The 26773-nt window shown below is 46.2% G+C and overlaps 1 long non-coding RNA gene across 2 annotated transcripts; it reads left to right on the top strand.

Annotated features, from left to right (window-relative positions):
• Window positions 1-261: 261 nt before the first annotated feature.
• Window positions 262-19436, top strand: LOC122240279. Of its 2 annotated transcripts, XR_006219756.1 has the most exons (5): window positions 262-690; window positions 4372-4584; window positions 5301-5395; window positions 18701-18809; window positions 19291-19436. It is a non-coding gene; the product is annotated as an uncharacterized LOC122240279 (long non-coding RNA). The 2 variants fall into 2 exon arrangements; XR_006219757.1 differs by lacking the exon at window positions 4372-4584.
• The last annotated feature ends 7337 nt before the right edge of the window (window positions 19437-26773 follow it).

Below are 26773 nucleotides of genomic sequence, written 5' to 3'. Positions count from 1 at the left end.
ACTTGCTCCACCTAGGAACTTTGTGCCAACTGCTTCCCCCATATATTTGAATTGTTCCCTCTTTCACCTAATTCAGGTTTTTATTCAAATCTCACCTTTGCAGAGAGTGGTCTCTCCAGGCTACTCTTTCTGCAAACACCCCCTTCCATCACATTCTATTCCCTTACCTGCTTTATTTTTCTTCAGAACTTGTATTGTTACCTAATAATAGGTCATATATTTGTTTATGTCTGTCTTACCCACACAACAAGAGCTACAGTAGCTACCATCAGGCACTACTGTAATCCCAGTTTATAGAACTGTGCCTGGCACTGAGTGTTCAACAAATATTTGTTGAAGGCATGAATGAATGATTCTCTTGACAAGGTGTCTGGGGGAGCTATGAAAAGAAAAGGGCTGAACAGCCATGATGGAGCAGATGGAAGTCAGTCCTGGAGGCCCACTCTCACCCCACACCAGGCAGCTCTAACTCACAGAGCCCCCAATGCACATTTTGCCACCTGTCTGTGCTTGACTCTGGCCCCACACTGTGCTGGCTCTCAGATTCTCCCCCTTATGAATGTCCTGCTCTGCCCTGCTTTACTTCAAAGGATGCTGAACACTCCAGAGCCCAGGAAAACTGGGTTAGCTATTAGCAAACCCTTTGTCCATGAGGCCTAAGCAGAAGCTGAGCTACCAAAGTCCTCACAGGTAAAGTCTAAATTTATTACCAAACTTTACACTACTCTACTCTCTGCCATGATCTGAGCCCCATCTACTCCTCAGGTTCGTCTTCAAATGCTGCCCCAGTCCCACTGCCCTTCTCTGTGTCCCCTGATGCATTGTGCCCAGGCCCCTTGGCCTTGGTACCTGCTATTCCTCTCTCTAGAATCACCAGCTCCTCACTATCAACTGCCACATACTTGTCCAACCCACATCTGGACAACTCCAATTAGTCTTCAAGGAGACTCAGATGTCATTCCTACAGCAAGTCTCCCTACCTTCTTCCCTGCCATATTAAACCCCCTCCGGAAGAAATCAGTCACAGAACATTCAATCTGACTGTTAGAGAAAGGTAATTCTCAACAGAATGATACGTCCTTAATGCTTTGCAAGAATCCTTTCTAAGGACAGTTTTTCAAAGTTACTAATCGGAGGGTCCCAAGATCTCTTATTAAGAACAATGGGATTGCTGGGGCACGTGGGTGGCTCAGTTGATTGAGCGACCAACTCTTGATATTGGCTCAGGTCATGATCTCAGTGTTGGTGAGATCAAGCCCCCTATTGGAGCTCTGTGCTGACAGCATGAAGCCTGCTTGGGATTCTCTCTCTCCCTCTCTCTCTTGCCCCTCCCCCACTCACAGACTCTCTCTCTCTCTCTCAAAATAAATAAATAAATAAACAAACTTTAAAAAATAAAAAAGAATCATGGGATTTATTCCCCAGGTGAGTGTCATGAAATTTGTCTCCTGTGCAACCACAAGACAGTTGACAGAGGAAAGCTTAGGCTTCATGTCTGTATAAAAGAAAGCTTATGGTTTTGATGTACTAAGAAATATTAAGGAATGGGGATGCCTGGGTGGCTCAGTCAGTTCAGCGTCCAACTCTTGGTTTCAGCTCAGGCCATGATCTCACAGTTCATGGGATCATGCCTAGCATTGAGCTCTGTGCTAACAGCTTGGAGTCTGCTTGGGATTTTCTCTCCACCCCCCTCTATGCCCCTCCCATGCTGGTGTTCTCTCTCTGTATCTCTCTCTCTCTCTCTCTCTCTCTCTCTCTCTCTCTCTTTCTCTCTCCCTTAAAATAAATAAATAAACATTTAAAAAAAGAAATGTTAAGGAATGGAAGGCACTGAAGCATGCGGCCTTTTGGGGGCATGCCTTTGCCTTTCTTCTTGCATTGCAGTTCTTAGCAAATGGTGAAGTCTTATTTTAAATTACAAGTCTTGTCCTTTTCACCCAATGTCTCTCTTCTATAGAGGTTCCCTTGGCACCCCTCCTTCAGTCTTTACAAATCCCCTGTAATGGCTGGTATCCTGTCTGACTCCCCTACTAAAGCATAAGCTCCTCAAAAACAAGGATGGTTTCTTACTGGGTTGCATCCCCAGGACTTATCATAATGCATGACATGGGGTTGGCACATAGTACATTCTCAGCAAATGCTTATTGAAGAAGTGACTAATTAAATGGATGGATGGATGGATGGATGGATGGGCAAATGGTCCAGCAGAGAAGACTGAGGCTCAAAGAGTTTAAGCGGCTTCTGCCAGGTCCCTGATGCCAACAAATGACAGAACTCAAGGCCTCCATGCTTTCAGAATTGGCTGTAGGCAGTTATTTCTGGGTCCAGTTTCCCCTTCCATTCCCCAGGAATCTTTCCTGATGAATGGGGCCCACATGTGGCCTCATCTCCCTTGGGGCCTAACTGTGACATGCAAACCAGGCCTACTTTTCTGAATCCACCCAAAACAGGTGAGCATGTAGCAATCCTGACCAACACTGACCACCACAAACAACAGCTACCACTTGTTAGCCAGGCACTATGGTAAGAGCACTTTCACTATCATTTCACTTGACCTTACAACAATCTTTTGAAGAAAGAATATATGATTCTTATTTTACAGAAAGGAAAATGAGGCCCAGAGAAAACAAGTAAGTTCAAGGTCATTGTGTTAGAAATTGGCAGAACATGGAATCAAGCCTAGAGGAAGCTGCCTCCCAAATTTTAACAAAGTTATGAGAAGCAGTGTTGCTCCAGGTCAAGATCCTGAGCTGTAGGATGAGTAATGACAGCCCCTGCCCAAAGTATTTTCCATTCAAAGTCATACTTGTATCCAACATATCTTATTTCTAGTCTCATCTTGCCACTAATTCACTGTGCATCCTTGAGTTAGCCTCTACCCTCTCTGGCCTTGGATTCCCAACTACAGAAAGAAAAGGGACTAGATTCAATACCATGGGGCCCAAGAATCAAAAAAGCATGTCCACAGGGACCAAACTGGTGATGTGAACCAGTGGAGTGCATGAATATAGGTGATGACACCCACCATGGGTAAGCAGAGAGCTATAGCAGGTAGAGGATGGGCACCTTCTATAAGAGGTGGCTGGTGTCCCATAATGTCATCTTTTGATCAGAAATATCTTGATTTTTAAAAAGATGTTTATTTATTTATTTATTTTGAGGGCAGAAGGGCAGAGAGAAAGGAAGAGAGATAATATCCCAAGCAGGCTCTGTGCTGCCAGCAGAGAGCCCAACATAGGGCTCAATCTCATGAACTAGGAGATCACAGTCTGAGCTGAAATTAAGAGACACTTCATTGACTGAGCCACCCAGGTGTCCCAGAAATATTTTTATTTTTAAATGCTGGTCTATGAGACCAAATGAAAAAAACCGTGAGCAGTTTGTCTCATGTCTTCCCATTATTTATCACCATTGTGTTCCCAATTGGGGAGCTGAGGTCTGCAAAAAGAAGAAGGTCAGTGAAAGAAAAAGGCTGGGGCAAATAGATACACAGCCCTGAGAAACAAACCATGAGGGGAACCTGAGCTTCTGCTGATCAGAATAACCAAAATACAGAAGATAGAAACTGCCAAAGCCAAGGGCAATTCATGGTATTTAAGACAGCCTAGAATAGGTTAGAGAATGGAGTCAGCCATGCTAATTCAGCCACACAAGTCCAGAAGGTACAGGGAGAGTGAATTTCACTCAAAGAGAGTGGTGAGTGTTTAGATTCATGTTCCATGTTCAGTGTAGAGCAATGGTTCTCAAACTTGAGTGGGCATCAGAATCACCTGAAGACTAGATTGCAACATCCATCTCTAGAGTCTCTGATTCAGTATGTCTCAGGCAAGGCTGAGAATTGCATTTTTAATAAGTTCCCTGATGGTGCTGATTTGTTTGGTCCAGCGATCACATTGGTAACCAGTGGGAATTTGGGTTCTGGTGTATGACTGTTTATGTTTGGAATCAGGGTCCATCAGTTACTAGACACTGGCAAATTCACTAAATTTGTCTGTATCTCAGTTCCTTCCTTTGTAAATTGAGGGCATTATTAGTATCTACTCCAAAGATTGTTTAAAAATTAAATTTGACAGTCTATATAAAGAGCTTTGAAAGGTGCTTGGAGTATAGTAAATACTCAGTGAATGCCATCAAATATTTCTGTTAGTAAAAGTATTTCAATGGAAGCTAAAGTGGGAGTACCTCAGGACTCGTAACACAGGAGCTGTATGATGAGGAAAGAGGAGAGAAGTTACTGGAACCCAGAGATGGTGAGGGTTATATGGAAAGGACTACATGAAAACTTCAGTTCTGGGGAAGAGTCAACTGTGACCCCATAGGGAAGGAACTGGAGGAATAATTACTCTGACTTCACTTCTCTCCCTACTTTAGTCTGCTGATGCTCCCCACTGGTGGAACTCAACCAGCCAGAAGCTTGGAGGGGCTGGGAAAGGGAGCCTATTGATGTAGTCCATTATAGCTCAGTCTTCCAGGGCACAGAGAAGGATGGAGAAGGATGGAGAGAAAACTGGAGGAACAAATGTAAGACACCAGCACACTTTGAAAAGGGCCTACAGATATTTTTGTCTACACCCCCACCTTGAGGTAAGGTGACCCCTAACCCAACTCATATTGGTGAGCCCCAGTGAAGGAGCTAATAGATTTGGTCCACATCCTGAAATGCTAGTCGCACATCAACATCAATCTGGTCACTGGCATTCCTGGCAAGGTGAGCCAGAAGATCCTGGTTTGAGACCTAGCCAAGGCTCTGTCAGTGAGCTCATTAGGCACCAAGCTTGGAGAAAACTGAACTCTTTGGCTTTCTGTGAGGGATAAGAGACCACCTTGGAGGAAGCAGAAAAAACAGGATGAATTTAGCAGAAACTTGAAAATAAGCACAGTAGCCTGATATATAGGACCAGCAGTGCCTAGGCCCTGGCTCTGGCCCTGAAGCCAACTCTCTGACCTTGATGAAGCATCTCTCCTGAGAGCCTCCCTCTCTGAAAGACAGTCACTCTCACTCCTGCCCTCTTCATCCACCTTGTTCCTCCTTATCCTTCAAGAGGTAGGGCCTGGAAAAGAATTCTAAGATGTGCTAAGTTGCCTTAGGCTCCTTGGAGGAAACCACTAGAGCAATACCTGATATAATTGTAATTGCTCATTATCTAAAATCGGACAGAATGAACTACTGCAAAATAATATACTGTAGGGAAGGAATCTGCTGAAGCAATGACTGAATTAAAATAGTTGCTACTAAATGTTTTCCTGAGACCAGTAACTTTTGGTGCTCTATTTAGTCATATACTGGTTTTCATCTCCAGAATCCTTGAACAGCACTGACGCTGTGCACTTCCCTGACACTGATGAAGAAAGTAGCCTGGAAGAGGCAAGTAGCCAGCTCTCCAAAAATATCCAGGTACAACAAAGCATAGAAGATATCACAGGGAGTTTACCATGGTAAGAGAAGATAGTATGTACAAGTATAGAGCACAATTATATTCACTGAAATCTGCAATTGGAAAAGTAGAATTAACAGGTGGAAGCCAGAAAGGGACCTCAATGAGAGATGTATCCCTGTCCCCTGGATTCAGGTAAGGTGTTATTAACCAGACCCAAATAGCCTAAGGGACTTACTGGGGTCATCAGCCAGCTACTCAACCTAAATGTAAAATCCCTGCTCAAGCTGAAATACAAGGGAAACTTAAATAGGAATTATCTGTTAAATAGGCACAAACTAGATTTGGTTTAAGAGTAAGAGCTCTGCAAAAAAGACTTCCAGAATCCCCAAGATCAAGCCCATCCTGTCATAAAAGAAAGAAAAAGAAAGAGGACATAGAAGCCCACATTAGAGCTTTCTGAAAGAATTGAGTGATTCTGGGGATGTTGAACAATGCTTCACGTAAGGAACTCCCAGAATACCTCCATATGGCTTCAACCACCTATCCAGGTTCACTCTCTATCATAATATTTGTTCTTCTTCCTCCCAAAGGATGATGCTTGCATGGTAAATGAAAAGCAACCGAGAACCTCAAACTCCCTGATTCTTTGTTTTGCAGTACTCTCAGGGTCAAAGACAGCATCAGAAAAGACCTGTCCCATAGCAAGCAAATTGCAGAGCCTGGACTATCGCCGGGTTTCCTGAATCCCTTGGACCTCATTCTAATATTATTTAACATCCAAGTATCACCACCAAGGCCAAATGAGATAAAGAATGGTGATCCCTGATGTTAACTCACAATGCCTACCAGCTGCAGAACAATCACCTTGCATTGTTCCTCTGAGCAGGCAATCTCTACCTATAACTCATTCACTCATTCATTCATTCAACTAACATTCATTGAGTTCTTCTGTGTCTGGGCATTGTGTTTCAGTGTAGCCAATGGACTGGAAAGGAGCAAGAGCAGAAGCTGGGCCCAGACAAGAGATAATTAGTGTCTGATCTAAGGCGGTGGGCTAAGGAAAAGGAGATGTTAACAAAATAGGATTAAGGAAGTAAAATTAAAAGGATTTTGTTATGTATTACCTGGGATCGGAATAGGGGAGGTGAGAATAAGAGAAGACTCTAGTATGATTCCTAATTTCTGGATAGAACGATGGAGAGAATGGCAATGCCCGTCATGGAGACAGGCATACAAACGGAGACAGAGATGAGCACATTCAGAGGAAAGATAAGGAGCTCAGTTTGGGTCATGTTGAATTTGAAGTGCCTACAGAATATTGAGAAAGGGAAATCCAGCCAGGTCTGGATGTCACAAGATGTAGAAGAGGATGACATCATCCAGGGACAGTAATCTGGGGACAGCCTCACTAAGAGGTGAATAGGAAGAAGAATCCACATGAAAGATTGAGATAGAACAGTCAGAGATGTGGGAGAGGCAGGAGAAAGTAGGGCTTAGGACACCAAAAAGGAGAAGCTATCAAGAAAAATACAATAACCAACAGTGTCCAATGTTATTGATTTGTCATGTGTGATGAGAGTCCATAAAAATACTGGATAACAAAGGGGTCTCCAACGTTGGTAGTAAGATCATGTCAGAGAAGGGTAAAATAGGATTATCGCTCCCCCAGGCCTCCAGTATGAAGCTCAGCTTTTGGCACCAGCCATAGTACCTAAAGGAGTATAGCATCCTAGTTTGGGCCTGATCTGGGACATAAGCCAGATCCCAACACTTTAGAAATGATGGTCCAGCACCACACACTGGGGAAGACAAATAAGTATGGCTTTAAGAAATTTGAAGCTCAAATAATTCCCCTTTTTAAGTTTATTTATTTATTTTGAGAGAGAGAAAGAGAGAGAGAGAGAGCAAGTGAGAGTGAGGGAGGGGCAGAAAAAGAGGGAGAGAGAGAACCCCAAGTAGGCTCCACACCAACAGCCACATAAAATCTGACATGGGGCTCGACACAGGGCTTGAACTCATGAACCGTAAGATCATGACCTGAGTCAAAAACAAAAGTCAGACGCTTAACTGACTGAGCCACCAGGTGCCCCTTCTCTTTCTTTTCCTTTAGCCCTGTACACATCAGAATAAGCTAGACCCATGGCACAAAGTAAGGTTATCCATCAGTTGCCTAGTCAAGTGGATATTAAAGGATCTGCTGCCCAAGACTGGATTCTCTCCAACATCCAGGCCCCCAGAGTCCAGAACCAAGAATCTGTGGCTGTCTCCCCCTACCACCTGAATGGTAATCCCTTCACAGTCTCTCCTGCCTGAAAAAGAAAGAGCCATTGCTCTTCGAAGCCTAGAAGCCCATGCCTGGGAAGTGAGAGAGAATGGAAGAGACTGAGCCAGCAGGTGGAGAGCAAAAATGAAGGCAGTGGTTTCTGGGGGAAGATTCCTTTTCCCCAGATAAACAGCTGCCTGCAAACAGCCTACCCTTATATGCTTTGTTCAAGTCAGGACCCTAAAAGAGGTCTGCTTCTCACCAAGCCAAAGCCCAGATTGACAGCATCTTTTTGCTTTTCCCCAAACCTCCACTTTCTATGCCATTTGCCACCGAGGGGGAAAACATCTCCCATTTTGAACAGCACGAATTTAGCACACGTGGGCATGTCTGGAAGGGGAAGCCATGTGGAGGATGGCGATGAGCTTGTCTCCAACTCCACTGACAACTCAATAAGGGGAAATTGGCATAATGCTGCACTGGAAGGCACTTGAGATAGCAAGTGAATCACAACAAAGTTTAAGACTTGCACAATACCTCCTCCCTTTCCCAAATGGCCTTATGCCCATTGTCTCATTTAGTTCAGGGGCATCCCTATCAAGTAGGGTAGATTAGGATCAACTCATCCATTTTTCATTTGGTCGCTGAGAGTTATGGAAGGCAGATGGCAACAGAGTCAGAACCATGGGTTCTGTCTGTTGGCTTTTAACTCCTTCTACACTACCTAGTATCAGCCAAGGGCTTGAGGAACTGGAATGAATAAGCAAAAGTTGAGGCATTTCCTCCTTAGTGCTTAGGACAGAGCCTGACTGTCTTGACTAGATCATACGGGGTACACTCCAGAGGTGAGGGCATGGATCTCAAGAGCTCTAAGACTGTGGATATTTGATGCTGAAGCAGAGCTGGAAGAAGAAAAAGAGGTGGGCACGGGCTTGGCAGAGCTTCCGTGAAGCCTCCAAGAAAAGCCACCAGATCTGGCCTGGTAGACAAAATCCTAGGACCCTGCAGTACTGGAAGCCCAAGCCAGTGGTTTAGTTTTCTTCACATCTTGGAAAATGGAGCATCTTATTTTTAACCTTTAAACAGAGGAGTGAGTAGCAGTGATGGACCAAGATAATGGTGAATAAAGGAGCCTCTGCAAAGCTTTAGGCAGGAATTGTGTCCACTCTGCAGAGCAGCTGGGGCCCAAGTCAGTTAGGAGTGCCTGCAGTTAGGAGCCAGAGCCTCAGGGCAGTTCAGATCCCTTGTCTTGGGACATCCCCTACTCAGTCTCCTGCTCACATCAGTCAGTGATGTTGGGAACAAATATATTGTTTGATCCAAATCCCCGAACTCCTCTGCCTCAAGCAAGGTTTTTCAGGGGAGCCTCCATAGTCTCTATGCTGCATCTTGTCACTGCTAAAGTGCAGTAGTTCCCAATTTCTCAGGCAAAACCCTGACCCCTACCCTTTCTGGGGCTTACGCCTTACCTGTTCAGGAGGGCATTAAACTTAGACCCTTGTTTATCCAAAAATCTCCCCTTACCGGGTTTTCCTTGAGTATAAACTTTCTCCTTGCAATTCTGGCTTTGTCCATCAGCAGTGAACATCTAACTGTGTCAGCTTAACTACAGCCTGGCTTCAGGTCAGGAGGATTTCTTTCTATAGTGGAATCCTAAGTAACTGACCATAGTTGCATTAGGAAGGGAGAGAATGGATAGATATCCATTTAAACACTAGCATCCGTAGAACATTTTCTGTACAGGAAAGGTACATGTAGCAATGATCATTGAGCAAATGATTTTAAACCTCTAATAGGTACTAAGCACTGTGGTAGGTGCTGTTCAATTGTGAACAGCCCCTACTCTCACAAAATTTATGGTGGACTTATAGACAAGGAAATCAGCAAGTACAGTGTGATGTGTGCCATGACAGAGGATGCACAGGTACTATGGAATCACATGGGTGGGAGAACAAAGTCAGACTTGGATAAGGGGGTAGTGTCAGGGAAGGCTTCCAGAAGAGGTGACATCTAAGCAGAGATCTAAAGGGAGAGTAGTAGGTTGCCAGGAAGTAAAGGGAGGAAAGCAGTTGAGTATAGCTGGCATAGGAGCAAAAGACTTCTAAGAAATTAAGGAAAGGAAGGTGGAAAAGTGCTTAGGGCATGACCGAGCAGAGCCTTATGAGCTATGGTAAGCAGGAGACCTTTCTCCTAATGAAAATGGAAAAGTCATTGAAGGGGATTAAGGAGGTGAGAAGTATCATCAGATTTCCATTTCAGAACATGCATTCATGCTTCTATGAGAACAAATCTAAGCAAGGAAGGGAGGATGTGAGGACAGTGTCCAGAAGGTTACTGTGGAGATCAGGCAAGAGATGGGGAACGAGAGTGGGCCATGAACCAGGATTACAAAAGTGGGGCCAGGAAGGGGAGGACAGGTTCAGGACAAAGAAACAAACTTGCAGGATGTAGAATCATCACTCACCATGAAGAAAGGAGATAGGAGAGTCAGGGCTTGTGACTGGTAGATTCTTACTAAGCAGGGTGAGGGTCAGCAGAGGAGAGGCAGGTTGGTGGGAAGAAATGCTATCTCGCAAGGGAGCCAGCAAGACATCTGAGTGGGGGTGTCCCATAGGCAGTTAGCTATGTGTGTCCAAGCTCAGAGGACAGATCTGGGCTACAGCTTGGAGTCTGGGAGTCATCAACACATAAACTAGTAATAAAGCTAAGAGAGGGGATAAGATGACCTGGACAGAATGGGTAGGTAGAGAAGAAGGTGACTCAGAGCCCAGCCCAGAGGAAAACCACAGTGTCCGAGTTGCATAATAAATGTCGTGCATCAGCTGCAAAGTCGGCACTGCCTAATCTTCATGACCCTGAAATTCAGGTCTGTCTCTACAAGACTCTCCCTCAGATTCCCACACTCACCCTCACCCCAACATGGGTCCCCCATAGGACACGCTTCTCCGTGTTGACTCATCAGACACTGGCTTGAGCTCGGAAGCTCCAGGCTAGTGATTAAATGTGTCCCTTATATATCTCCTACTACAAACTGCAAACCACGTAGGATAAGTACATAAGCATACAAGGATGTACTTCTGCATCAGGGACCCACAAACTTAGGTGTACATAAACATCCCTGCACATAAACACACCCACACACCCTACAGTCTGGATTAGGTCATTTATGTCTACTCAAATGGAACATTAGAAGTGACTTTGAACTACAGGTTTTCCCCTAAAAAAAAAACAAAAACAAACAAACAAACAAAAAACACTGGCCTAATAAGCAGTTACAACAGAAGGAAAAAGAATAAAACGTTTGTAGAGATTCTTCTTTATGTCTTATTCCATGATCAAATTTAATCCTCATGGCTAACCTGTAAAATGGGTTTTAGAATCCCAAAGGGATGAAGACCAAAATGTTCTCCTGTGCCTCCATGGGACAATAGCTTTTATTCTGGAGAAGGGAGAGTAGGAAAAGATTCTAACAGAATCTTTGGCATATGTATGATATACAGGTTGACTTCCTTTATTCATTTAAGAAATATTCATCACTGTCCTACTATGTACCTGGAGGCAAGAGTCGACCAAATGCACGTAAATATAGACATTCCTTAATTAGGATCCTGTTTACACTCATGATGGGCTGTAATCATTTTTGTGGGACTGTCTGATTGAGCCTCCTTAGAGAAGGGCTGTCATAGCTGCTTGTCAGAGAGAGATGAAGTCCTTGAATTGAAGGCTTCTGTGGGAATTACAGTCTTCCATTTTCCAGAAAGGCCACCACTGTTCTTTACTTCAGCTAACAAGAGATTACCTTTCACAACTGAGCTACAAATGGGGGCCTAATTGATGAATTTGCTAATAGCCTTCCCTTTATAGTGGCATTAGCCTAGTTGGGTCTTAGCTGTACCTCCCTCGGGTGAGGCCTCACACACAGTGATATATTCTGCTAGATTTATGGCTAAGAGGACAGGGAGTTTAACTCAGTAATTAAACATCCAATTTGCCACATGAGCCTGGGAAATATCTCCATCCTCCCTCTTCCTTTTGCCTGTGCCTCAGTTTCTCTCGGTGGGAACGGGGCGGGGGGAGTTATCAATCCACCCAGTAGCCAACAGGTAGGAGTTTCTCTCTTCTTAGCCGCAAGGCTTGTGAAGGGCACAGAGAAGTCTGTGATAATGGGCCTTCCCTCAAAAGGTCTGCAATCAAGCATGATTGAGACTCTCCCATCCCCCATTTCTCTCACATTGTTAGGGACCGAGTGAGGTTTCCATTTCATTCTTAAGATGTTGCCAAACACCTGCTTCCTAGAGCTTGGAGTGGGGTAAGCCAGCCTGTGGGTCCCTCCTGTAACTGAAGCACTTCACTTGAGGACTAGTGGCCCCTGGGAGGGGGCTGCTAAAGAGCCTTGTTTTCAGTTGTCTTCATGGCTCTGGCAGGCTGACCTGAAAATGAATTGGTGATTCAATGATTGTATGATCTGAATCAAAGACGCCCTCCCCTGGCCACTGTGCTCCATCCAGCTCTACTGAAACTGGTTCCCTGACATCGGTGGTAAAGACCCTTTATTCATCCACTCCCCCTTTGGGATGGCACTAGATAAGCCCAGATTACAAATAACAGCTAATCTTTCTTGAGCATTTACCATGTGCCAGACGTAGTTTTTCGTGAAATAACCCATTTAATCCTCATAATAACTCAATGGGATAAAGTGCTATTACCATATCATAGATGATGGGCCAAGGCACAGATGATGATGGTAACTTGCGCAGCAGGCTGATAAGCTGAGATCCGACCCCAGGCGTGCCAGTCCCAAGGGCTGCACACTTCCTGTCACACAGAACTGCCTCAGGGGAGAAGTCAGTGGCCCACATGATTTAATTGTTTGGAAGGCACCAAGAAAATCCTTATCCCTCCTGCCCTCCAGAATTGCCCCTCAAATAAGCTGGTAATGGGCTCACAACTCTACCCCCAAAATAATTCCTCTGGCAACGACAAAGCAAATCTCCTGGGAGGATGAGGGGATCTAATACATGGAGCCTGCTACTGACAGGCTCCAATTAGCTATAGTCCCTTTCTCCTGCATGGAAGTGTATCACTTCCTTCCCAGATTCCCAAAACCTTCAGTGGGTGGGAGCTGGTGTAGGGCAAAGACGAGAATAAGCTTGAGGTTGGTGATATGGATAAAAAAAGGAGAGAGGCCTGAGTCAACAGCAGAGCACATTCCAAGTCTGAGAATACCCCAACTCAGCTACTTTCTGGCTCTACAACTGACCACCGCAGATTCCCATGTCTTCAACTGCAAAATAGAAATAGGAGTTGCATTGTAATCTTGTTGTATAAATTAAATATGGTGATGCTTACAAAGTACTTAACACTGTCCAACGCACAGTACAGACATTAAGATGGCGGCTCTTGTTTTAATTATTGCTACAACACAAGGAAGGAAGGCCTGATAAAGACACTGAGAAGTCCATGGGCAAAGTGGACCGCTGAGTGAGCGGGAGGAAAGAGACTTGAAGGAGGGAGACTACCTTCATCGACTTTGCAACTACTCTGAGGCCTTTATGTATTAATTCAGTCATTTGTCAGCCATTTCAGCTCAGACCTACTGTATGTGGACACTGTGTCAGATGACGTGGTGGGTTGAACCAAGCTGAATCAAGTCCCCCTCCCCCAAAAAGTCCTAACCCCTGTTGCCTAGGAATATGACTTACTTGGAAATAAGCTCTTTGCAGATGTAATCAAGTTCAAATGAGGTCTTACTAGATTAGGGTGGGCTCTGGTCCAGTATGACTGGTGTCCTTTTAAGAAGAAGAAATACAGACACACACACAGGGGAGAAACCTATGTGAAGATGAAGGCAGAGACTGCAGCAATGTGTCTACAAGCCAAGGAATATTGAACATAGCTGGCAACAGCTAGGAGCTGGGGAAGGATCAAGAAACAAGCTCCCCCTAAGAGCCTTCAGAAGGAACTGACCCTGTTAGCATCTGGATCTCAGACTTGTGGCCTCCAGAACTGCCAGAGAGTACACCTCTGTTGTTTTAAGCCAGCCTGTTTGTGGTTCTTTGTCACAGCAGCCCTAGAAAATAAACATAAGTGATAAAATTACCAAGATACATTTAAAAAACAAAGTTCTTGTTCTGGAATCTTTGCTATTCATTTCACCCCCAGAAGAGGCTGGATGAGAGTCCAGGTTTAATCCAATGGCCTTGGGTCTGGCTTCCAAAGAGGCATACTTTGTTAAACAAGAGCTTCTCCTCTGGCCCACCAATTAGGACTCCAGGCTGGTGCATAAGGATATCTTACAGGAGTAGGCGGTGTGGAATGAGGATTGTCCCAGCCACAAGTCATATCAGGTCCCTGCCACCCACAGGGCATCGCATTGAGGACTGTGAAAAATGAGGATTGCAGGGTGGTAGTGGCGGCAGAAAAAGAAACCCTGGAAAACGAAAGGTGGGGGTGAAGTCTTGTTTTCAATTTCTTCCAAACCCACCATTCCTCACATCTCCTTTTGATATCTCCATTCTTCCTCTTCATAGTTTAAGTTTCTACTCTGGTCCCTCAGGTGCCTTCATAGCCTGGTAGGCTGGAGAAGAGAAAGCACAGGTCTTGGTGGCTAGAAAACTAGAGTTTGAATCTTAGTTCTACCACTCACTATTTGTGGGATGTTAGGCAAGTAACACTAACTGTCTGTGTGTCTGTGCTTTGGCTTTTTCATCTGTACAATAGGGATAGTATGTAACTCATATATGTTATGTATGTACATCTGACATACATTATATAATGCATGTGTGTATGTATGTAATGCACAATAGTATACATTGACCAAGATGATATATGCCAAAGCATTTTAAATGTCATGTGAAAAGGAAAGAGATCTCATTATTCACAGTTCCTAGATCTTATGTACAGAAACTCTGGTTTCAGATATCACGTATCAGGACATACTACAAAATTAGCACAAAAATATAAAAACAATAAATCAGATGCTATGTTTAAAGGACCAATGCCGGTGTACAAATGCCAACATATAAATGGCTTTGACCTAGGAGTAAACCAGTCTCAACACCAGCACTCAAGATCTCTGTGATACTGGACAAGATTTTCCATCTTGTAGTTTAAATGATTTGTGTTTCCATCCAGCTCTAAGGTTCTATGACTTTATGAAAAAGTGCACATCTAGCTGTTTGCTCTTATAAAATTACACTTTAGAAAAACTCTTTACTTATGGGTCACCCATTACAAATCTGGGGAAAGCTGTGATGCTTGAGGGAATTCTAATAACAAGTGAAGCAGAAAAGCCATTTGATGTGTGAAATATCCAATGGGCTGGGTAACACTGGAAAGGCAAGTTTTCTTGAACAATCCTCTCCTGGTTATTCATATGAGAAGGCTAATGTCAGAATATCAGAGACTGGGTTGGAATACCTTGGAACAAAAGCCAGTAAAGAGGGTGAGACAGCCCTAATACAGCCCAAAATGCAAAAACAACCGGCCACCTTTTATCTCCTTTTAGAATAATATGAACAAAGGTGACTCGGATTACACTAGAAGACATTGAGCCCCACTTAAGGAAGAACTTCCTTCTGAGATACATAAGTTTGGAGAAATCACCTTCTCTAAAACTTTTCTAAAAAAATTTTTTTAATGTTCATTTCTTTTTTGAGAGAGAGACAGAGTGACAGAGCATGAGCAGGGGAGGGACAGAGAGAGACACACACAGAATCTGGAGCAGGCTCCAGGCTCTGAGCTGTCAGCACAGAGCCCGACACGGGGCTTGAACCCATGAACCATGAGATCATGACCTGAGCCAAAGTCGGGTGCTTAACCGACTGAACCACCCAGGCACCCCTAAAACTTTTCAATGAGAGACCCAGCAGCCAACTTTGTGTCCTGGGTGAAGTGTGTGCAGCAGCAGAAGCAAGGACAGAGCGACCCTTTGAGAACTTTTTGCTTGTGTTCTCTCCATGCTTTTTTCCAAGTCAGTTCACAATGGCACATAACGCCTGCATTTCACACAACACAATCCGGCTTCCAGTTACCTTGGCAGTTCACATGTTGTCATGCTGCCGACTTTTCCCCTGCTGGCACACTAGACTCCAAGGTGTAAGTACTGTTTTTACAGATGTTTGCATGTTCCACACTGGTATGTGATAATCACTTTGCATTTCAGTTAGCAAAGAGGAAATGAAACCCACTCCTGAATTGGAGACAAGAGTGTTGTGTTTCACCCTCGTTGACAGCCAAAAGCCAATTTAGGACTCTCTGAAAAGCCGAATTTCCCTGGGGGGAGGGGAGTACGGGGCGGGGGTAGGGGGTGGGATATGGGTATCTTCTTAATGCTCCTGAGCTTGCTTAAGGATTGAAATTGGTGTTTGCTGAGGGAGGAAAAATCAATGTGGATTATGGTTTATGGATCACTTCAGCTGGAGAAGCAAGCAAGTGGGAGAGCTCATCCAGTTTGCACTTTTTCAGCAAGACTCCTACAAGCTAGCAGGCTAATAGCATAAACACCTATCCAGAGCTCACTACATTCTAAACCCTTTGCGCAAATTAATTCACTTAATTATCACGACAATTTGATGAGGCCAGAGAGGTTACACTCAACATAACACATCTACTAAGTTCAGAGCTGGATTTTAAGCCAAGCAGTCTGGTTCCAGAGCTGGCATGGTAAGTTAGCTTTCACACTCTTTGGAAGGAGATGTGAATACAGACCATCCTCAAAGAAGTGGGGCTGGATACTGCCTCCTCTTCTTCTCTTCCTCCTCAGTTCCCTGACTTTTGTGCTATGGGACCACACACTTCAGCTGAAAGGAACTTCCCGAGGAGAGGGATCCCTTAGCCACATACACCATGTCAGAAGTCAGCTCTGTGCTCTCTATAACACTAACCCCCTTGTCCCATTGCAGGATTTTTCCCAACCCATAATTATTATCACTCCCTGGGTCAGTAAGTCAATAGAACATTTAAAAAAACAAAACAAAACAGTCTCCAAAATGACTCCTTTGCTAAAACTCTTTTCTCACCCCTCGGGCTCTCCTCTGAGGTGCTAAAACCCCAATCAGGGAGTCATCACCATAAATAATGCATCAGGCTTTCACTAAGAATCAGTAAAGCAAGGAGCAGCTCAGAAAAGTCCATTATCCCCCCATGGTTCGTAATTGGGCATTGTGATTAATCCATTTATCTGCTATTCAGATGAACACCCCATAGTAAGAGTCAGTAATTACAGAATATTGAATAGGTACATGAATAGCCAAAATGTACCCATGCTTTGAGTTACTGTGGCAACTTGATTCCCAGAATCTTTAGTCATTTTGAGTTTTAAAGGTCCGCAACATTAGCAGAGAGGTGAGAGATAGGAAGCCCAATTTTCAGAATATCCTGAGTGGCTAAAACCCAGAAAGCTCATGAGCTTGCTTGTACATAATCACATGAATCAGCTCACATTCAACAATTTATCAGCATTTATTATCTGCTATGTGTCGGGCACAGTGTTAAGAACAAGGTATACCAAAGAAAAGTTCTGAAGAGACAGACATATAAAAAGCCAATCATCTTGTAATAAGAAAAGTGAGACGTGTGTTAAGAACACAGAAGAAGGAGAATGAGTACTCACTCCCCAAGAGGGTGGAGGATCAATGCAGATCTGGGAAGGCTGCCCAGAGGAAATGACCTTTGAGTTGAATCTTGCAGGTTAAGGAAGATTTTTTTTTCCAGAGAAGAAGGGAAAAGAGCAGCCCAGGCAGAGGGACAAGTATGCACAAAAGTATTCGGGCAGAAAGTGATCTGTACAGAGAATTGCATAGGACAGGCATTAAAGGACTTTGTGTACTATGCTAGGGAAACTGGACTTTATCTTGTATCCTGTATTCAGTAGGGCAACATGGTAAGATTTTAAAGAGATGTGTGAGCATGAGCAGTTTGGTGCTTTTGAAAACCCACTGAGCAATGATAATGAGGATGGATTGGAGAAGGAGACCAACAGTTGAGAGGCTACTGCCTTAGTGAGGGCAAAAGTGAAGATGACCTGCCTCAGGCACTGGGAGAGAACCGAAAAGGATAGTGGGATGGAACAGTCCGACTAAAGGCTTTGCAGACATTTCAGAAGGCCATATCAGAAAGTTTCTGATGATAGGTGGGGAGCAGAGGTGATGATGCGTTTAGTTGAGGAGGAGAAGCCTATCAAGTAGCTGGACAAAGTGTAAATGATACGGATATCGCTTCATGTATGTTACGTTCCAGGGACTGTCACAGTATTTCCTTATATCCTCTGCCTACCCTGCACCATAAGGGAAATCGGCTCAAGTTAAAGGGGACTGAGGCCAAAGTAGTTAAAGAGTGCACTCAGTGCCACCCAGAACGTACCCTGCCCACTAAGCCTGTGCCCCTAGTGTTCCCACTGCCCTAGCTCTGAACTTCACTTATTGAGGGAGGCTTTGCTTACAACGTAAATAGCTTTATTCTTCACTTTTTCCTTCCTGTCTAACAATTCAAATGTCTTTCCCTGTCTTTACCTTGTGAGAAACAGCTTCTCCCATCATCCTTGCCTACCCCCAACATTGTATCTCTCCCTTCCAAAGTATCTCTATCCTCCCCATTCCTTTAACCCACTCCTATTCACACATGACATCTTTTTAGAAGTAGCAAGTGTGGGGCAAAGGGCAGTGAATCAGAAGTGAGGGCAATCTGGAGTGCCTGGATGGCTCAGTTGGTTAAGCATTCGACTTTGGCTCAGGTCATGATCTCCAGATAGTGAGTTCAAGCCCTGTGTTGGGCTCTGTGCTGAAAACTCAGAGCCTGGAGCCTGCTTCGCTTTCTGTGTCTCCCTTTCTCTCTTCCCATTCGCTACTCACACTCTGTCTCTGTCTCTGTCTCTCTGTCTCTCTCTCAAAAATAATAAACATTAAAAATTAAAAAAAAAAAAGAAGTGAGGACAGTCTGTGTTCCAAGACTGTCCTAGCTGACCAGGTGACTTTCAGAAACTGCTTGATCTCTCAGCCACAGTGTCCTCAGTTATAAAATGGGGATATGAAATGAATACTAACCTTTGCTTACTTCACAGGATTATTATAAGAGGAAAAGAGATAAAGTGCTTGCAAACAACACCAACAGAAAGTAGGAAAAGTGCTACAGAATTATCTGGATTGTTGGGCACTACTGACCACCAGACGGTGAGTTGCTTACGGGCAGGGGCCTGGTTGCCTTCATCTTTCAATCTGGAGTACCTAATTATTTCTAGTACAGAGTCAGTGTTTGATAAACACGATGAATTAACGACAAGGACCACTGCCACCACCAACACACACACACACACACACACACACACACACACACACACAGGTGTCCTTGCCTCTCTCTCCCACCATAATGCAGGCAAACCCATAATACCTCCGCTTTTGGAACTACTGCTCTAGTCCTGGTGTGTTCCAAAAACAGCAAGTTCCTGGAGGAAAACCAAGTGATTGTCACGCGCCTGGATGCCTCCACTGGGCACGTTTGACCAAGTCTGAATTCCTCCCCTTCTCAAGGGAAGTTGCTAAGAACTGAACCCCAGAATCCCTCTCCTCCAAGGAGCCCCAGCTGGGTCTTTCCTTACCCCCTCCCACCTTTGTGCCAGGCATGCGACGTGTTTTTTTTTTTTTTTCTTTGCAGGAGCTCAGCCGCCTCTACTGCTGTTTTCATTGATGCCTTGAGCAGACCTGGCATGTGCAACTGCTGAGAAGGGGGGAGAGCGTGGAGCCGCGGGGGAAGCAAGTAAAAATAGCCTGGCGCGCACCGCTCTGCCTGCTCTGGACGCCTTTAACCCTGGCCAAGGTGGGGAGCTCAGCAGCCACTACAGCACACTGCTGAATCTGGCAGGGGTCTGCATCCAGACCCCGTGCAACAGCTGGGGTGCGGGGGCTTAGAGACCTGTGAAAACTTTTTTTTTTTAGAAACCCAGAAGTGGGGGGAGGGAAGAGCAGGAGAAAGCTGTTTCTTGCTTCTAGCACTCCAGCCACCTGGCTGCAGGGACTGCTATGTGCCCACTGGTCCAACACTTTACAGAAAGTGCAGCCTTGACTCGGAGCTATTTTTAGCAACCTCTTCCGCGGGTGGGCGATCAGAGGGAGGAGTGTGAGGGGATTGGGAAGGCTAGCTCTCTGCTGTGAGGCTAGGCGCCTTTGCGGGTGGAGAAGAGGAAGTGTCGAGGGGATAAGCATGCTGGCTTTGCCCTAACTCAAGGAGACAGCGTTAGCTGCTGAATGCCCTACTGCTTTCAAGCCCCTGAGGGTGTTTGTTTTTCGAAATCGACAATTGCCAGATGCATACTGCTTCTAATCTCTCAGAGAATTGGGATTTTAAAAGCGTTGCTGCCTATTGCTATGGGGTAAAGGTTAGCTGCAGTTAAGACCTTACCGAAGATTGGAAGGGTCTCTGCATCGTTTTGCATTCCAGCAAGACAGAGGGACAATCCCCGTGCCACACCTCCATCCCCGCCTCACGCTGCATATGGGTAACCATATGTGAAATGTACGGCAGCCCCACCAGACACCCGGCTATTAATAGAGCCCGGGAGTTTGCTCTCTGTCTTTTTCCTGCCACCGAGTAAGGGATGATCTTCACACACATACCCCACTCCGCCCCCACCTCGGCGCACCGTTTCTCCAGGAAGGTAAGGGGGCTGCCCACGCTGATCCCCTTCGTGACTACAGGTGCCTAGAGCCTACGGACTAGTCCAGTTGTAACGACAGCAGGGTCACTGCGAGGCCAGGGAACACAGCCTCCAGTCTTGGGACGCAAAACCCAGCAGGGCTCTTTGCGTCTCTGGGCCAACTCGAGAGTAGAGAAAGGGCAGCTATTGGGCTGCCGAAGGCGAGGGGGGCAAGAGCGCAATCTGAAGAGCTAGAGTGGCCTCCTCCAAAGCCGCTGCAGGACGAATGGCTGTAGACCCATTTCTCCCCTGCAGCCCGCGGCGCGCAGCCCCCACCCGGCGCGGGCTTGGCTGCGGCAGGAGCGGGCGCTGTCCCTGGTTCTGAAGGTGGCCGCGACCAGAGCTCCCTCCCCGGGTTTAGCGCCCCAAGGCGGCTCAAACATTCCAGGGTTGCAGACCTCTCTCCGGCCCAGATCTGAGCGGGAGGGTCTCTTGGTGGTGCCCAAGTCCCACCACCCGCTCGGTGTGGCCCCACCGCGGCCCGGAGCTCTCCGCGGTGCTGCGGGGACCGAGAGCTGGGGGAACTGACTTGAGCCTGAAGGGTAAAGCTCAGGCAGCGTCTGGAGATGGTCAAGGCACCGCAGGGAGCCGACCTGGTCCCAGGATCACCCACCCCAGCTTTGCAGAAAGCTGGGACTCTGGACCCCTAATGAAGCCCAGAGGAGAGAGCAGGGGAGCGCTGCTGCCCAGGGTTTGGGACTTGGGGAAAGAGAAGCGAGCAGCGGGTGGCAGGAGAGGGAGATGGGGTGAGAGCGATTCTTTTGCATTTTCAAAAGGGAGGGGACCTGAGACATGCACTGGCTTTTCCCCCAACACACACACACACACACACACACACACACACACACGGCCGGCAGAAGCAAGCGGGATGGAGCCGGGGAAAGTTTGGCACTAGGTGCTGAGCAGCGACGGCGGTGGCGGCGGCGGCAGCGACAGCGGCGGCGGCGCGGTGGTCCGGGGTGGGCTGCCGGGGTCGCCGAGAGCCCCGGCCCTCTCGCCTCCTTACCTCGGTGTTCTCGGCAGCGTTCTCCGCCATTTTCCTCCTTAGGAGCAGGCAGCGGGAGGAGTGTTTCATGCCCATAAGAGCCAGCAAGGGTTTGATGATACAGAGATAGTAGAGAAAGAGAGAGCTGGTGTAGCTTTAAAAGAGAGAGAGAGAGAGAGAGAGAGAGAGAATGGGAGGAAAAAAAAAAAAAAACCAACCCAGCCCCTCTGCTGGAGCGTCAGCCGATACAATCAACTACGGTTGAGTCTTTTCTGCAGTCTCCACTTTGTTTTATTTTCCTCCCTTCTCATCTGCTTCGGATTCCTTCACACAGTTTCAAGTTCTTCTCGCGCACCCGACCCCCTCCCCGCCCCTCTCCACCCGCGCTGCGGGCTAGGCTGGAGGGAGGCAGCCCCGAAGGCTTCGCGGCAGCGGCGGCGTCTCTTCTCCTGGCTGCTCGCAAAGTCCGGCCGGCCGGAGGCAGCCACCAACTCCTCTCAACTTCTGCCGATCGGCTGGGCGAAGCAACACGCTTCCTGCGCGTCTCTCCTAGGGGCTGAGCCGGGTGAGTGGGGGCGGGGTAGGAGGTTCGGTAGAGCGAGCGGCGGCTGGGCGCAGACGGAGGGCCCCCAGCGCCCCCGGGCCCGCCGCCTCCTCCAGGCTCCAGGGGTCTTTTGGCCGCCTCCACCCCCAGGGGCCGTGGACAACTTGCGCGGGGGCAAAGGGCGGCGCGAACGCTGCAAGGCCACGCTGGAGACTCGATGAAAGCAGGCGCCGGAGCTGGGCTCTTGCAGGTTCTTAGACCCGGGTGTATGTCCTCCCACCGAGGACAAGCTCTGGGCAAGATTGGGCCATAGTTACCTCGCCCCCATCCCACCCCACCCCCAACTTCCCAGATCCTCTGTCAATTCTTGGTTCCTTCCTTGGCGAATTATTGTTTCAGGAGCGAAGGGGTGGGTGTCTGGATGAGGGAGGGTCCTTAACTCCTTCAACTCTAAGGCTAAGTGTGCTATCATCTCTCCTTTTCTCCCACTGTCCCTGTCCAGGCACTTGGGGCTCCAAGCTTCTCTCAGGTTGAGAGGTTGGGCCAAAGGTTCAGCCAGAGGTGGCTCGGAAGAGACCATACGAGAAAGTCAAATGGCTGAGCCCACAGTCCTGTTCCCCTTACCCTAGTCTTCCCCGGCAGCCCCCTGCCCACACATTTCTCTTCTCCCTCCTCACCCCTCCCCCATGGTCACCAGATTTTGAAGTCCCTTTTATGGGAGAGAGGGAGGATGTCACGTACCCATTAGGATTCTCTTGATCCTTTTTTAAGGGAGTTTGGGCGGCAGCAGGGGGTGTGAATTTTTATACAATGCATTCCTGTCTTCACTTTGAGAGCTTCTTTTTCTCTGTCTTACTGGCCATCTGTCAGGCGGGTGGGAAATAGAACGGGGGGGGGCACTCTGTCTCTCCCTTTGCAACAGGCCACTCAGGCTGGACTCCTTCAAAGACAGCTGCACTTTCAAGCTTTCAACCCACAAGTCAAGGACAGGGACCTAAAATATGCATGCTCCTTGAACACCCTGGCTCTCTTCACTTCATCCCTGTACTTGCATAGGGAGATCAGTTCCGCATGCGTGCCCTATTTGTTTTATCACCTTTGACAACCAGGAAATGTGAGCCTGGTTGTCCTCGACTAACCTCAGGGTCCATTGAAGAAATGGACCAGAATCTAAAAATGCCTCCATCACCTGGTCCTAGGGGAAAGAGAAGATGCATTGCAATAATTGGAGGAGGGAGAGGAGGAGGAGGAGTGGAGAGTAAAAAGAGTGAAAAGATAATGGGCAACAGGCTTGAGTTATTGGGCGTGTGTGCATGTGTGTGCATGTTATATGTGTTTGGGAAAGAGCGAATGTAAATGAAAGAATGAGCCTAACTCCTTAACCTTTTTCTTACTCAGACCACAGACCTTGACTAGTGTTGGGGGTGAGGAAGCAGAATCTTTGGCAACACCTACTTGGTCATCCTCCTTCCCTTTCACACATGCAGAAAGCTGTAGGGGGGTGAATGAGATGAATCTAAGGAATGACTTTTACCCTCTTGACCCCCATTTTCTCTAAGCAGCTTTCTCAGAAACAGCAGATTTGAGACATCTCATCCTCTACGAAGAGGGTCTCAGTACTATTACAATCAATGAAAATCAGAAAGGAAAGGATCCTCACAGCTCTTTGGTCCAGTTCTCTCATTTTACAAATAAGTACCCTGAGATCAGAAAAAGGAGGCCATTTGTCCATGATCCTTCAGCCAGCTGAGGGAGCATCTGAGAGAAGCTCCCCAGCCTCCTGACTTTCAGCTTTACACTTTTCTCCCACCCTGTTTCTGCCTGTGCAGTGCATCCATTCTGTGACTAACCAGGGAGGAGGGGAGCGGAGACAAGCTCCCACCGAAATAGGCTGCTGCCTGTGCGTGATTATGTTGCTATGAGAACCTCAGTGGGTGTGTTTCCTCCGTTCTCTGTTGAAATCTTTTGCTTGGCTTGGCTTCTCCCCAAGCACAGACACAGCTCCCCTTAGAATGAGGAGTGGAGAGGCTGATTTGGAGAGCTGCATTCTCCTGGCAAGAGTTTTCTATTCCAACCCATCCAATGCAGGCCCAGCCTGAGGCTGTGAGTGAGAACCATAGGCCACCATGGTAGCTCCGCAATGGCTAGAGTGAAAAGTCTTGAAAGTGAATAGTCCAGTCCTCTGTTGAGTCACCTTGGAGCAGAGAGTTGTTCCTGCTGTGTTCCCACCTAATTACAAATTCACAAGCAAAAGAATTGTTACTTTAAGAGACTAAGTTTTGGGATGCCTTGTTACACAGCAAAAGATTACCTGAACACTCATGTCCTAGGGTTGTGAGAATTGATGATGTGTGAAAAGTGCCTAGCACATAGTAGGCATCCCCACTACCCCACCATTCACAGGAGTTCAGTCTTTCTCCATCTCTTTTGCATAAGTATGTTAGCACAGCTCTTACAATATTAAAAGAATTCCACAAAGAATTTACTGGATATCTGTTATATGCCTAGCTCATTAATAGGCACTGGGCTTGACAACAGGCAACAAAAGGTATTGGACTGATCATTGAGGAGCTCTCAATTTAGCTACCTTGAATGCTTTGAAAGTTTATAGAACTTTCATAGAAGAGCTTTTGAAGGGATTTAATGGGAGGCAAGAAGATACATAGGACGACCAGACATACACTAAGAAGTAGGTTAAATATTCTGGAACAAAATGCCCTTCCAGGTAGAGATGTCCTGAAGACACATTTTACTTTACTTACATCTTTGGTGCAACAAGATGTATTGAAGAGGACATGTGAAGTGCTTAGGATAGTGTCTGGCTCATGGGAAGACCACAAACGTTGTGTTAATGCTTGCTAGGCCCTGTGCTAGGCTCTGAGTCAAACATTACAGAGCACTTATTACATGCCAGAGACTCATCTAGACTTAATGTGTCCTCATGCAGTTCTTTCAACAACTCTTTTGGGAAAGTACTGTCATTATCCCTCAAAAACAGATGAGAACACAAAAACACAGAGAATTGTCCAAGTGTTACGTAAAGTCAGGATTCAAATCTAGTATGATTTATTCCATAGCATGACCTTCATGAGGTTAACCAGATTCTGTGAACAAGGCAGTGGTTCTCAAACTTGGCAGCAAGGTGGAGTCATCTGAGGTTTAAAAATACCAGTGCATTTCTTTGACCCCCAGAGAGTATGATTTAGTGAGGCCTGGGCGTCAGAATTTTTTTAATTCTCTAGCTGATTCTATTGAGCAGTCATGGTCGAGGACAACTGGATAAGGATATGTGGAAAAGATGAAAGTATCCACAGAGAAAGAAGGTCTCTAAGTTATAGAAAGGGCCCCCCAAAACTATAGGAGCCCCACCACCACAGTATAGAAAGCTCCATCTCTAACACAGAAGTTCTTGAGAGCCACAAAGTTCTTGAGAGTGAAAATGTGCTGATGTTTTAGCCAGCATGCAAAGGTTGGAATAAGATTCTTGGGAAGGGTATAATTGGAAAAGTCATCTGCCTTTGTGAGATGCCACAGAGAAGTGAGTTTCCTGCCACTGGAAAGGGTTCAGTCAGACTAATTATTTGGCATAGCTGTTGCAGTGGAACTGCAAACCCTAGAAGGTTTAGCAAGGCCTCTGAGGTTCCATCCACTCCATTCTGTGACTCCTGAATGGTCTCCTCTCATTTCTGAGTCCTCCGGGAGGTATAGACTGTATGGTAGCTCAAGTTCAGGAGGTAGTCAACACTGCCTTGGCTGTTTCCCCAAATCCAGTGTCCCTGCAATCAGGATGCAATTTCTCTGTCTGAGAAAGCCTGGACTCTGGCTCATCCAAATGTGGTTGCTGCAATAAAAGATGTATAAGACATGTCCTGTGTCTTCCCCCCTCTTCCTTCTAGGAGAACCTCACATGTGGCCTGGGCTCACATATGGCCAAGGCACGCTGCAGTGAATCCTTGGCTCCTCAAGAATCGGGCCATAGCCATGATCCATCACTACCTCATGGCAGCTAACCCAGCAGTGTTCCTAATGTCTTCTGGGCCAGATGGGAACCCAGCCAAGGCTGCAGCAGCCAGCTAGCTACCTGGCTGAGCCTCCAGGCAGCCCCACACCTGGGCAGCTTTCCTGTACAAAAACCTGTGCAGTCCTATTTCTCCCTAATCCAAGGCCCAATTATTTCTTAAACTACATCTCAAAGAAGGACTTGCAAGAGTGTCCCCAGTACCTTCAAAGTCTGGGTTTCTTTTGTTTTTTCTTTTTCTGTTAAAACCGAAATGTTATTTCTTTCTCACTCTGATAATGTCTGAGTAAGTCAGTTCATTGTTGTTTTGTGCTGGATATGAAAACATTTGGTTTGATTATTCTAAAAATATCTGAGGGGCACTTTCTTAGTAGTTCTTCATTAATAGCTTAATCCTTGGTGTTTTGTGCCTCTAAAAAACTGAATACCATCATTATCTGCCTTTGTCTCAGGGTAAGAAGGACTTAAAAGACATCTAGATTTTCTCAATGGCCTATGATGGACCCCAAACTTCTTCAGAGAAAGGGAAAGAGGGAGATAGCAGTAGAACCATAAAGGTACTGAAATATTCCTTCTAAAATGCTATCACAACAGAAATTAGTTTTTTCTTCTTGGCAGAACTTGTACACCCCACTCCTTTCTTCCTTTTCAAATCTTTCATAAAGGCTTACCTTTTTCTGGAAAATCTCTCCTAAATCCTCCAAAGCTAACTAGAAATCAATTCAGTTTATCCAGTGCAATAACTCAATACACCTTCACTTTTTAAATTTTTTTAACTTTTATTTATTTTTGAGACAGAACATGAGCAGGGGAGGGGCAGAGAGAGAGGGAGACACAGAATCCAAAGCAGGCTCCAGGCTCTGAGCTGTCAGCGCAGAGCCCAATGTGGGGCTTGAA

This window comes from Panthera tigris, chromosome B4, assembly GCF_018350195.1.
Source record: "Panthera tigris isolate Pti1 chromosome B4, P.tigris_Pti1_mat1.1, whole genome shotgun sequence".
Classification (NCBI taxonomy): Eukaryota; Metazoa; Chordata; class Mammalia; order Carnivora; family Felidae; genus Panthera; species Panthera tigris.
This window is presented reverse-complemented; position numbering and strand designations above follow the sequence as displayed.